This window comes from Procambarus clarkii, chromosome 16 (assembly GCF_040958095.1).
Source record: "Procambarus clarkii isolate CNS0578487 chromosome 16, FALCON_Pclarkii_2.0, whole genome shotgun sequence".
Taxonomy (NCBI): domain Eukaryota; kingdom Metazoa; phylum Arthropoda; class Malacostraca; order Decapoda; family Cambaridae; genus Procambarus; species Procambarus clarkii.
Genome location: NC_091165.1, coordinates 5,565,408 through 5,579,404, shown reverse-complemented (window position 1 = coordinate 5,579,404; position 13,997 = coordinate 5,565,408). Strand labels below are relative to the sequence as shown.

The window sequence follows — 13,997 nt, the reverse complement described above, 5'->3', positions numbered from 1 at the left end:
TGACAGCTGACTAACTCCCAGGTACCTATTTACTGCTAGGTAACAGGGGCATTCAGGGTGAAAGAAACTTTGCCCATTTGTTTCTGCCTCGTGCGGGAATCGAACCCGCGCCACAGAATTACGAGTCCTGCGTGTTATCCACCAGGCTATGAGGCTTAACTAATGTGAATTACTGTAATGCAAATCAGTCTGCTTACATAGGTAATTTTGTTAAAAGATGAAATAATGGTGTGAATATATCTATAATGAGATCAACATTAGGCTTCTTTCAATTTGCATTTGAGATTTTCAAGGAGTATCTGGAATTGTTTTATCAATGCAATGGTATGTGTGACTGTCCTTGTCTCCCGTATAGATATTTTGGTGGAGACAAGCCATCATTATTTAACCAAAAGAGAGAAAACTATGTAAAATTATTAAAGTAAACATTTATTTCCTGGAAGTCAGCTGGTGGCTGGGAGGTCGCTGTCGCTGAAGTTTCTCTCCAATGAAACTAATACTGGGAGTTGGAGGTTTATTTTGGAGTATGTGTACATTGTATCTGAATCTTTTATGGGAAGAAAAATGGAATCATTTATAGAACCTACAAATGGAGTACGGTTAAATGAGACTATATAGAGATTTATCAGGAAGCAAGGGGCAAGTGACATGGTAAACCAGTCAGGCGCCGCCGAGATATGGCAGAGAGAAAACACATTTACTGACAACTTTGATTTAGAAGGTTACATTCTACCAGATATTCAGATAAACAATATTTTTGTATTTATTCAAATAGCAGGTGATTCTAAAGTATTTTGAGGTACTACCAAATGGGATAAATAGAGAGAGAGAGTCCGAGTTTCCTAATTTATTTATGTGTCTGGTAACTATGGGTGTATTTGTGTTTGCTCTATAAATTTATGAATGTCGGACCAGAGTATTAAGGTTTACCATATTGCTTGTGTTCTTTGAAAAAGATAAACCACATTGGTTAGTGATTACTAATATGCCGATGTTCGTAGTTCTGTGGGATAGGGGGAGTTTTCTCCTGAATATTTTACCTTATTATTTGTATTTTATTTTTAAAAATATATTTTTGTTGGTTTTCAGACGTTCCTATACTCCTGTTGCAATTTCCCTTGGCTTATCTAGAAGGCTAACATCAATCATACTTACCTAGACAAACAAGCCAATTAATTGTAACTATATGACCAGAGAAATAGCCTAGGGACACAGCCAATCTTATGACTTTGAATAGCAAGGGCCAGGCCATGACAGAGTTAAACATAAGCAACAACATTTATAAAAGACTTTAACACTGAAACGGGTAGTAGATGTAACACAATAACTGGGTGGTCTGTACAGCCGTCGCAAAAGTGAGGAGCATCTTATAGAGTAAGTGTAATATACAGGAATTGATAGAATGTGTTCTAGGCTCCCACAAAATCCTAGTGTATAGATATTTTGATTTTAAATATTGGTGTACTATAAGTGAGCTGTTTATGTGTTCTATTTTATTATTTGTGTATATTTCAGTAATCTTTATGAAAAGGTTTCTAAAAATATCTACATCTGTGTATTCTCGTATGAAAAAAATTACTAGTTGATATGGCAGTCAAGAAGAAACAAGCACTATCCCCACCAGCTTTTACAAACTAATTCTCAGTTAAAAGAAAAAGTGGTGGTGGAGCTTAAATTTTGATTTCGAGTTTTGAGTTATTATAATGTATTGTTATAACGTATTTACACCATCACAGGGCTATCGCCACTGATACCACCAACAAACGAGTTGTTACAAATTATGACTTGAACTTAGTTACTTAAAACTACTTAATGATGCCACCACCTACACCTTTGATGGACATGAGTACTTTACAGTGACCGGCGACGAAGGATATCGGCCATAGGAGAGTTAACGATGTGAGTTAAAGATATCACTTGAGGGGGGAGGGGGTGAGAACATGGTCGACTCTCCACTATTTACTGGCAACTCTCTATGAATAAATAACAGGTACGAATGGATATACCAGATGGACAGTAAAGTATTATATATTTATGTAATTAGTAAAATATAAAAATCCTAATTTATCTTCCCTATCAAGGCAATAGAATTATCAACACTTCATGATGTTAGAACATGAGGGACCAGTACTCACTCAAGATACATCAGTGATGAAGCTTCCGTATAGACACCAGATCGTCAGTCTCCCTCCCCCAGTGATGCCCAACACTAGACCCCAGACTCCTGTCTCGTCTGAGACCCAGAACACCCTCTCTCTCTCTCTCTTTCCCCCCTCGATGATGATGATGAAGATTAAGCCACCAGAAAGGTGGCACGGGCATGAATAGCCCGTAAGTGATGGCCTTATTGAGCCAGGTGCGAGTGCACCCTGCGTGACAGGAGATGTTTCCCGTGCTCTCTTCGTAAAAATAGATTCAGTAGCACAACATATGGTTGACAAACCCAGTGTTTAGGGTCTAAAAGCGGCAAAAAATATAGCCTAATGGCGGTTGGTAAACACTATGGTCTATTATTGCATATGGGAATGTATATGACAGAACGGTTGTTCACTGGGGTAGATGAGCAAATTTTCATACAGGAATTTCTAAAGCAGTTCCAGTCAACCTGTAGTACAAATGTTATAGCTACAGGAAATGTGGAGACTGTTTTTTCACAATTAGGGTTATAAACTCATGGAACCATCTACCATCCAAAGCCGTAAATGGCAAAACGCTGCCGAATTGTAAGATCCAGTTTGAAAAAATCAACAGGACAACTGGGGAAACCTTTGAAAGGCCGTTAAGCTTCTTGTCTTCGTCGAGGCCAATTCAATGTTAGTTTTTTTTTTTTTTGCAGGGATATTTCTGCACGGGCCCTAAGCCTCTGGCTGGCCCACTAAGTGTTGCTTGTTTGTTTTACTTGGGCGGAGTATGAGTATTTATGACTCGTATGGTCGCTTCAGTAAGATTTGGCCATATGTGTTTAACAACTTCTTCTGCTCTGTTGAATCTAAGTTGAAATCTTAATGGGTTTGTAACTGTGCACTGTGTTAGATAATGTTCCAGTGGTCTGTCTGGCATTTCTCTACAGTGCTGACATTTCCTCTCATCTTCCGGAACGTGTAAGCCTATTTCCCATGCACATTGGTATCCAAGCCTGATGCGATGTAAGTGTACTTCTGTTGCTCTACTGCTCTCAATGTAAGTGGCCCTCCGGTAAATCAAGTGAAGCTTCTTCTACAAAACTGCTCTTCTAAGTTGCTGGTGAAAAAACAAAACAATGACCGAATATGTACTGTTTCAGTGCTATCATCAGGATTCTCATAATAGCTGCATTGTGTCGAGAATTAGCTACGTGTATAATATGTTCGGAGAAAAAATCTTGCTGCATGACGTGCCGTCATCAGTGGCCTGGTGTGTGGCGGCGCTACCACACACTGCAGTGGTGTTTTTTTGTGCGTGGTGACAGGTGAGGTAGGTGGTTACGATTGGTGGCAGTGGTAGTTGGTTGTGTTTGATGGGTGGTGACAGGAGTTGTAGGTGGTTGTGGTTGATAATTGCGTCTGGTGGGTGGTGACAGGGGTAGTAGATGCTTGTGGTTGCTGGCAGTGGTGGTGATGGTAGTTGATTGCTGTAGTTGGTGAGAGGAGTGGTTGAATGCAATGGTGGTTGATGGTTGCGTTTGGTGGCAATGTTGGTTGACTGTTATGGTTGGTAGCATTTGTTGTCCATTGCTGTGGTTGGTGGCAATGGTGGTTATTTATTTTTGTTGTTGCAGTAGTGTTTTATTGTTGTGGTTGGTGGCAGTGGTTGTTGAATGTTGTAGTTGGTGGTAGTGGTAGTTGATTGTTGAGGGTATTGAAGTGGTTGTTGGCATTGGTGGTTAATGGATGTGATTGGTGACAGTAGTGATTGAAGGAAGTTGATGGTTGTTGTTGGTGGTTGATGGGTGTAGTGGTTGATGGTTGTGGTTGGTCATAGTTGTAGTTGATAATTGTGGTAGGTGGCAGTGGTGGTTGATGGTTGTGATTGATTGAAGTGCTTTTAGGGTTGTGGTAGTGGTAGTTGATGGTTATGCTTGCTGGAAATAGTGGTTGATGGTTGTAGTTAGTGAAAGTGGACGTTGCTTGATTTCAATGGTAAATTTATTGTTGTGGTTTGTTGCAGTAGTAGTAGTTAGTTATTGTCATTGTTGGCAGCGGTGGTTAATTGTTGTGGTTGGTGGCATGGGTAGTTGGTGCCAGTGGCGGTTGACGGCAGTTGATGTTGTTTGTTGAGGTTGGTGTTGGAAATATCCAACACATATTCTTCATTTAATTCTCTGATAAATGATTCTTGTATTAACCATAGTAATTTACTAATATTACTAACTTGTAGATTAAACATATTAATTACTTTCCTACTGTGCAAATTAAGTTACCGAATATTTGTACTTCAAGACGTGGATGTGTCCAATCACTTAGCAAAGGGAAAGATAATATCTACATACCAGAGAATTAAATTCTATTCTCACTACATATCAGTATTCTTTATTAAGAATTAATGACTGATGCTATACAAACCAGTGATCACATCAATTCGCATTATTAGCTGAAGATCATATGATAACAGTAATCTCTGTTATCCCTGAGTTAACATAGATGAATGAAATTCTACCTCCACTTCTCGTCTATATAAACTCTCTTCATAATAATTAATATATGATGAGAATCTATATAACATCACCTCCTTATATTATCAAACCCAGCCTTATTGTCTCCCGAAATAGAGTAATCATTAGGAGAAAAATTCTCTGCTTTATCGCTACATGGCTTTGCACATGTGTCAACGAGACTGGGAAGAGGGAGGAGAGAAGCGCCATTTTACTTGCTCACTTACCTTCCACGAGGAGAGGTACTCATTCTTACGCTGACTTACCTGGCGAGAGCGAGAGCGGCCATCTTGTCGACTAGGTGGTACACGGAGTTTACGTAATTTAACGGGTCATTCAGAGGACATTCATGCAGCTGCGAGTGTCTGGGCACCGCAATGACTCCAGCATAGATCAAATAGTCGTTTCGTCGAGCACCAGCTGGTTAAATTGCATAGTTTTGTACTTATTGAGATCTCCTAATGACAAACGTGTAAACTTGCTGGTCGTTATGAGGTGGGCCTGCTCTTAACAAAAAGTAAGCCCCACTCTGGACTACGCTCTCCCATTTATTTAGAGATAGAGAAAAACATTTCTTGAAATAGACAGTTTTAACAAATCCATTGTAATTTCAGCCTGCGCCAGAGCAACACGAGGGAAGATAAGCCTTTCCTCCATGCGTGATCCAGGATCGCATGTCTAGACAAGCCTAGTGAAGTTTGATGCACACTTCTATCTCGTTCTTACAGCTAAGCTGTCTTAATTATTTTGTAGTACTAACTATTAATGCATTATTGATCTTCCAAATAAGATCGTTTTCATTTAATAACCATTTATTAGCCATTTAATATTTACTGATATTCTCCAAATATCTTAATGGCGTAATGATGTCAATTGACATTTATTTCATTGTACAATAATTTGTACAATCTAATTTCATATCTATGATTTATTCTGATGAAGAACCAGTGTCGGATGATTGTGCTAGTGACGTAATAGTTTCTTAGCACCTCTACCCCCCATAATAGGAAATGACATTGCAGACGAAGCTGCAAAACTTGCAAGTAAGGGATGAAATGTAGACGTTTACATACTACAGAGTCTATCACAGATTAATAAAGTTATTAGAAACAGAGCCATGCAAAAGATGTACAGTGACCACAACACAGCAGTTGCAACATCAGGATCTGCGGGTTGGTACAAGAATTCAACCAACTACGAACCACTTAGTTTGATGAAAGGAAGCAGTAGAACAACAGAAGTACACTTACATCGCATCAAGCTTGAATACCTATGTGCATGGGAAATAGGCTTACAGGTTCCGGAAGATGAGAGGAAATGTCAGCACCATGCAGAAATGTCTGACAGACCACTGGAACATTATCTAACACAGTGCACAGTTACAAACCCATTAAGATTTCAACTTAGATTCAACAGAGCAGAAGATGTTGTTAAACACATATGGCCAAATCTTACTGAAGCGACCATACGAGTCATAAATACTCATACTCCGCCCAAGTAAAACAGAAACAAGCAACACTTAGTGGGCCAGCCAGAGGCTTAGGGTCTGCCCAGGAATATCCCTGAAAAAAACCAGTACCCCCCAATTTGTGCAAGTGAGTTTGGCTCTTAATTTAATTATAATATGTAATCCTATTAATGTTTTCATATCACATTATAAATTCCTAAAAATCCATAGGCACTAGTTCATGGATTGCATTTCAATACATTTGCTCATTTCAGTTTTCCCCTTTTTCACAAAAAGGTGAGGTCCTTCATAACTATCGAATATATGATTATTTTTATTAATATATTTGAGTCAAATTTTCCCACACAAATTTTGGTCCTTATCGAACCAAATAAGCCATAACTAATTATTTATTAACACTAACTCTCGTGTGTTATCATTATTAGACTATTTATACATATATTCCATTTTTTACTGCTGTCAGCAGACTGTCCATATTGTAGCCTAAAACCCATTAATTATTATTAATATTTTGTACAAATACTTCATGTATAAAGTAGCCTTAGTGGGTCATAGTCAATTGCCCACCACACTCAGACCTATACCTCACACCCAGGTAAGAATTTTTATGTCACCAGGAGCAACTGCTCACAATTTTTATAATGATCCAATATTAACAATTGCGTTAGAATGGCCTCACCATCTAACTATAATTTATTTCCATGGTAATGACATACATCCTTCTCACCAACTAGTGGATATAATAAATCATTTAAAAACTATTATCAGTTCATTCTAACTAATTAGCAACTCTGTTAGTGGAACTCTGCAAACTAATTAGTGGAACCTCGTCAACTGACAAGTGATAATGTTGGGGAGTAAATCCTGAATACTATCAGCGCTCTGCTAAATATATGAATTTTCGGCTGACAAAAAGAGTAACGCTGAAAACCACTTATATTCACTTTACAGCTAGACCATATAGACAGAGCTTGGACCCAGACGGTGTACATCTGTCAGGAGAGTCCAGGTCCCATGTGGTCAACAAATTAGTTAATACTATCAACCACCATAGAAGGTTGTGGCTAGCGAGCCAAACTTAGTTGTACATACTTATAATTTTCACTTGTGTTTATAAGTTCACATATCATATATCATCTATATATCAAAATTAAAAAAAAATCCCCCCAAAACATAGCATTATTCTATTCATCTTACTGCACCATTACTTACATTTATGCCAACTTCTAACGGGGGTAGAATTGATTCAAGACTGAATAGAATAGTACAAAACTGTAATTGTACTGAGGCATATACAAGTGCAGCCTAAATTATTTAGTCATTTTTTTTTAGGTAGGAATTATTTCAACTAGTTCTGTACTAGACAGTACTGGTGCGTATATTTTTACCATTCTGCTGACCCTAAGCAGGGTGGGATCTATAATTACTAATTGTGCATTTACTATTATCTTGTGTATCCTTTGAGTGCTACTGAATGTCACTATCCCATCAAATGGTGATTTTGATGAACTAACCAGACGAATCCCAGTAGTAACATTTAAGTACTACTCATATATTAGTCATCCATTATTAGAAAGGTAACCCAAACTCCAAACAAGGTAATGTGTAGCCTAGTCAAGAATATATTAGGCTGTTATATTGATATTGAGCTCTGTCACATGAGTCAGTATCTCAGTTACGTTAGTAACAACTATATTCCATCCAATCAGCCTTTGAGCACCAAGATGGATGAATGAAAAGGACCCTTACAGGTCTGAAAGGTCACTTGACCCGACAGATTAACAAATGTCAAGATCGGTCTCAACAGTTCCCTGATGACTATATAGAGCTAAAAAGCTACCTTCAAGTTGCCGAAAGTAAATTTGGACAGATTAAAGAACATATGAATTTATACTTGTCTGAACTCTACAAGACTTCAATAGACAAAACTGAACTAGATGACATTGTAAGTAATTTAACCCAGTACGAAGATGACGTACAGGTTAAACAACTACCCTTTAAAAAGCTAATTGCTAAAAATCAAGTAGTCGCATCATCTACAACTCTTCAAGAACCTGAAGTCAAATTACCCCAGATAAGTCTACCCACCTTCTCTGGTAGAGAGAATGAAAGTTGGGATGATTTCTGAAATAAATTTGCGGATGCTGTTGGCTCCAAAACTAACATTCTCAAAACTACCAAGTTCACCTATTTACAAGGTCTATTACGAGATTAATCTTTGAAAGTAATCTCAAACTTAAACCTGACCAGTGATGGTTACGACCTAGCTGTTCAATTGCTTAAGAGCAACAATGAAAGAACTATTACTATTTTAGTTCAAAAAAGTTACTGGATCTACCAGCCACTAATAATTCTACAGATTCTCTTCAAACCTTTAGGTTAGAACTAAAGTTTTTACTCAAGGCCTTAAGCCTCAAAGTTCAACTTCAGACTGCTAAATGGATGACACGAGTAGTTGTAAGACGTAAGTTACCTAGGGAAACTTTGGACAAACTGTGTACTTTATACAACAAAACCTCTCTGACTATGTCTGAGATCACAGAAGGCTCCCTAGTCGAGAGACAAAGAACCAATCAAGATGGAAAATGTGTTTCAAACCCTTCTACTAATTCTCATCGTAAACCCCAAAGTGCTACAACTACTGTAGTAAACCCAAACTTAACTAAATAATCTCCTAAATGGAAATCTGGTTATGTGGGTACATATACAGTAAACCCCTCAACCCCAGTAGTGAGTGTAACTCCTAAATCTCTTCCTACGATAAAGAAGTGTCTGCTCTCTAATAATGAACTTTCATGTTCATTATTACAGAGTAGGTAGGTATTACACTTTCAAGCGTAATACCTACCCAGACCGTAATTCTAGTCTCCAAGAACTACACAAATGCACCAAATGCATGGGTCCTCATGACCACAATGACTGTACAATCACCTTACGTGTGTGCAACAAGTGCAACAAAGGTAGACATCATTATACCTTGTGTGGTAATGATAAATTAAGATCAGCAAATTCTCATAAAAATTCCACAAAATTGTACAGTACAGTAAATCTGTACAGTATTGGAAAGTACATCAGAACATAAGTGTACTTACAACAGAGTCGTGTAACACAACTACATTGCCTAGGGCTCAATTAATATTAATCAACAAGGAGTCTAGGATTTTCAATTTTTTTCAAAATCTCTGAAAAATTTGATTAATATCATAATAAATGACAGAACAGTAAGTGTAAAACTTGTACAATATAAGGAAAGGTAACAAATAACAATAAAATTAAGGCAATACTAACAACCAACATTTACATAAGTAAATGTAGGTTTACTATTGTGGCAGTTTTAAACCTAAAGTGTTAGTAGTGCCCACAGCACTTGCAAAATAATCTTCAGCATGAAAAATTGTAGGACGGTTCAGGGTTCAAAGATCTTCATATCTCAAAATTTAGTTGATCAGTTAAAACTGGAAACTACCAATCGAGTGAATTTAAATATTTCTGGATTCTTAACAAATAGTGGACCTCGTGATTACCAAGTTGTCAAAGTGTTGGAACGTCTAGGAGGCTGCAGTAGCCCAATACAAGCCATCGCTGTTGACAAGATCCCCTCTGATCTACATGTTACAGGTCTTGGTCACACAGTCAAACTTCTTAAAAGCAGCGGTGTTAGGCTAGCGGATTATAAAATAAATTCAGACTGTCTCAGCGAGGTAGGTATTCTCATTGGAGCTGACTATTACTATAGATTTATTACCGGATGCACCAGGCAACGAGGTATGAATTTCTTGCTGTCAGCTGGAAGCAAATTACTCACATGACTGGTGCTGATCCAGCAAAAATCTAAATGTACTAGTAATCAGCAAAATAGTTCAATAGTGGTGTGACTAGGCTTAAAACAGTCACCACTACAAATCAGAAATGTAGCCAAGGATGATGAGTCTAATTCCCCTGTATACAAAATTATGAGATTTAGACGTCTTGGGTATAGTCCCTGAGCAACTTAGTCCAGACGACACATGAACTTACCAACAATATCTTGATACGGTTATCTATAAAGATTACCAATATTGGGTTAAGTTGCCATGGAAGCTGAACCACCCCCAGCTTCCTGCAAATTATTTTAGACATCAACTCAATTAAAATCACAGTTAGTTAGGCTACAGAAGCAGCCTGACAAACTACAACTGCATCATGAATTGATACTGCAACAATTTGCGTACGAATTTATAAACGTTGTTGACCAAGAAAACCATAAATTAGGCCATAATTTGCCACATCATGCTGTCATGAAAGTTTAAGTGACGACATTGATTAGAATTGTGTTCAACTGCAGTGCCAAAATAAAGGCAAACAGTGTGTCATTAAATGATTGTTTACAAACTGGACCTAGTCTAACCCCAAAGACTACAAGATGTTTTGTTACGATTTCGCTCCGGCATTTTCGCCTATACGGCTGACACCAGTAAGACCTTTTTTAGAGTAGGCTTGCATGAGGAAGATCGTGACTACTAAATTTCTCTGGGTAAAGGATCTGCAGGATGCTAATAGTGACGTCATCACTTATTGGTTTGCATTAGTTCTGTTCGGAGCAACATCTTCACCATTCTTACTCCAAGCCACCTTGGATACTCATTTGAAGAAATCTAATCGCTCCTACATGGCTGAAATTAGCAACAACCTGTACGTCGATAATTTCCAACCCAAAAATGTCAGGAGGCTGTAAGCAGGTTTGTCCCAGCCCGACCGGAAAAAACCGAGAAGCAAAGGAAGAATCCGTGGTTTAATAAGGAATGTATGAAAGCAAAGGAGCAGAACAAAAGGGCATGGAGGAACTTCCGTAATAACAGAACACCAGAAAGTAGAGAGAGATACCAGAGAACCAGGAACGAGTATGTCAGTGTGAGAAGAGCAGCTGAGAAAAGGTATGAAAATGATATAGCTAATAAAGCCAAGACCGAACCCAAGCTACTACACAGTCACATCAGGAGGAAGACAACAGTGAAGGAATAGGTGATGAAACTTAGGGTGGGCGAGGACAGGTACACAGAGAATGACAAAGAGGTGTGTGAAGAACTCAACAAAAGGTTCCAGGAGGTCTTTACAATAGAACCGGGAAATGTCGCGGCGCTAGAAGAGGTGGCAGCAAACCAGGTGACCTTGGATAGGTTCGAAATTACAACAGATGAGGTCAATAAGCACCTATTGGAGCTGGATGTGAGAAAAGCTGTTGGGCCGGATGGAATCTCGCCATGGGTATTGAAAGAGTGTGCAGGAGCACTTTGCCTACCACTCTCCATAGTGTATAGTAGGTCACTGGAAACGAGGGACCTACCAGAAATATGGAAGACTGCTAATGTAGTACCAATATACAAAAAAGGGTGACAGACAAGAGGCACTGAACTACAGGCCGGTGTCCTTAACTTGTATACCATGCAAGGTGATGGAGAAGATTGTGAGAAAAAACCTAGTAACACATCTGGAGAGAAGAGACTTCGTGACAACCCATCAACATGGGTTCAGGGAGGGTAAATTTTGCCTTACAGGCTTGATAGAATTCTATGATCAGGTGACAAAGATTAAGCAAGAAAGAGAAGGATGGGCGGACTGCATTTTTTTGGACTGTCGGAAAGCCTTTGACACAGTACCCCACAAAAGGTTGATGCATAAGCTGGAGAAACAGGCAGGAGTAACTGGTAGAGCGCTCCAGTGGATAAGGGAGTACCTAAGCAATAGGAAGCAGAGAGTTATAGTGAGGGGTGAGACCTCAGAATGGCGGGAAGTCACCAGTGGAGTCCCACAGGGCTCTGTGCTTGGACCTATCCTGTTTCTGATATATGTAAATGATCTCCCAGAGGGTATAGACTCATCCCTCTCAATGTTTGCTGACGACGCCAAAATTATGAGAAGGATTAAGACAGAGGAGGACAGCTTGAGGCTTCAAGAAGACCTGGATAAGCTGCAGGAATGGTCGAACAAATGGATGTTAGAGTTTAACCCAAGCAAATGTAATGTAATGAAGATAGGAGTAGGAAGCAGGAGACCAGATACAAGGTATCACTTGGGAGATGAAATACTTCAAGAGTCAGAGAGAGAGAAAGACCTGGGGGTTGATATCATGCCAGACCTGTCCCCTGAAGCTCATATCAAGAGGATAACATCAGCAGCATATGCCAGGTTGGCTAACATAAGAACGGCCTTTAGAAACTTGTGTAAGGAATCTTTCAGAACATTATATACCACATATGTCAGACCAATCCTGGAGTATGCGGCTCCAGCATGGAGTCCATATCTAGTCAAGCATAAGACTAAACTGGAAAAGGTTCAAAGGTTTGCCACCAGACTAGTATCCGAGCTGAGAGATATGAGCTACGAGGAGAGACTACGGGAATTGAACCTCACTTCGTTGGAAGACAGAAGAGTTTGGGGGGACATGATCACCACATTCAAGATTCTCAAGGGAATCAACAGGGTTGATAAAGATAGGCTATTTAACACAAGGGGCACACGCACTAGGGGACACAGGTGGAAACTGAGTGCCCAAATGAGCCACAGAGATATTAGAAAGAACTTTTTTAGTGTCAGAGTGGTTGACAAATGGAATGCATTAGGAAGCAATGTGGTGGAGGCTGACTCCATACACAGTTTCAAGTGTAGATATGATAGAGCCCAATAGGCTCAGGAACCTGTACACCTGTTGATTGACGGTTGAGAGGCGGGACCAAAGAGCCAGAGCTCAACCCCCGCAAGCACAACTAGGTGAGTACAACTAGGTGAGTTCACACACACACACACACACACACACCCACACACACATACACACATACACACACACACACACACACACACACACACACACACACACACACACACACACACACACACACACACACACACACACACACACACACACACCCACACACACATACACACATACACACACACACTACCCAGCTGCTGAAAAGAAAAAGATCAGTGGTAGCTGTGGGTATTAAAAAGCAGGAAGGCTCCAACAGGACAGAGTGGAATGATAAAGACAACACAGCAGTGAATGAAATACTGAAGACACTGGAGATGGAAGGGGCTGAGCATAGAATGGAGAAGGTTTTCAGGTTAAGCTAATACAACAATCTTGAGGTATCTTTAGAAGATTTCGCGGCTTTTTTTTTTTTTTTTAGTGTCCCCGCGGCCCAGTCCTCGACCAAGCCTCCACCCCCAGGAAGCAGCCCGTGACAGCTGGCTAACACCCAGGTACCTATTTTACTGCTAGGTAACAGGGGCATAGGGTAACAGAAACTCTGATCATTGTTTCTCGCCGGCGCCCGGGATCGAACCCGGGACCACAGGATCACAATTCCAGTGTGCTGTCCGCTCGGCTGACAGACTCCCGCCACAAAGACCGAGATCGTGTGTTAAAGATAGTGTTTGCAAACGAGAACACAAAGGAGTTGATTCTAACAAGGAAAAGTCACCTTCAGCCTGTGGGAGATTTAAAAAAATTATACCTCCAGAGGGACATGACGAGGGATGAGAGAGCCATAACAGCAGAAGCAATAAAGAGGCGCAGGGCGAGAGGGGAAAACCAGGAACTCATAGCTCCCAACACATCATCCCCAAAAGGTGAGGGGGGGAACTCACAACCAGCTACCCAGTAACACCAGAGGGGAGGGCAACCACACCACCCTCCTCTGAATAGAAACCCCCCCTACCCCAAACCCTCCCTGCCCCCCTCAAATGTTTAGCTAACATTTGCTCAGATCAAATCTCCCTACCCCCACACCCCATTCCCAACCTACTACCCCTCCCATACTCCTGCCATGTTCCCACTTCCCCCTTTTCCCCCATGTCCTCATTCCCCCCCTGTTGCCAGCAGGAATGGATCTGGACTATTAATTATGAGAGACTTCAACC

The 13,997-nt window shown here is 40.1% G+C and overlaps 1 protein-coding gene across 5 annotated transcripts in view; it reads right to left on the bottom strand.

The window, feature by feature from the left end:
* Nucleotides 1-13,997, bottom strand: part of LOC123760097 (uncharacterized) — a 208,150-nt gene that overhangs the window by 73,386 nt on the left and 120,767 nt on the right. The gene's annotated exons all lie outside the window — the stretch shown is intronic.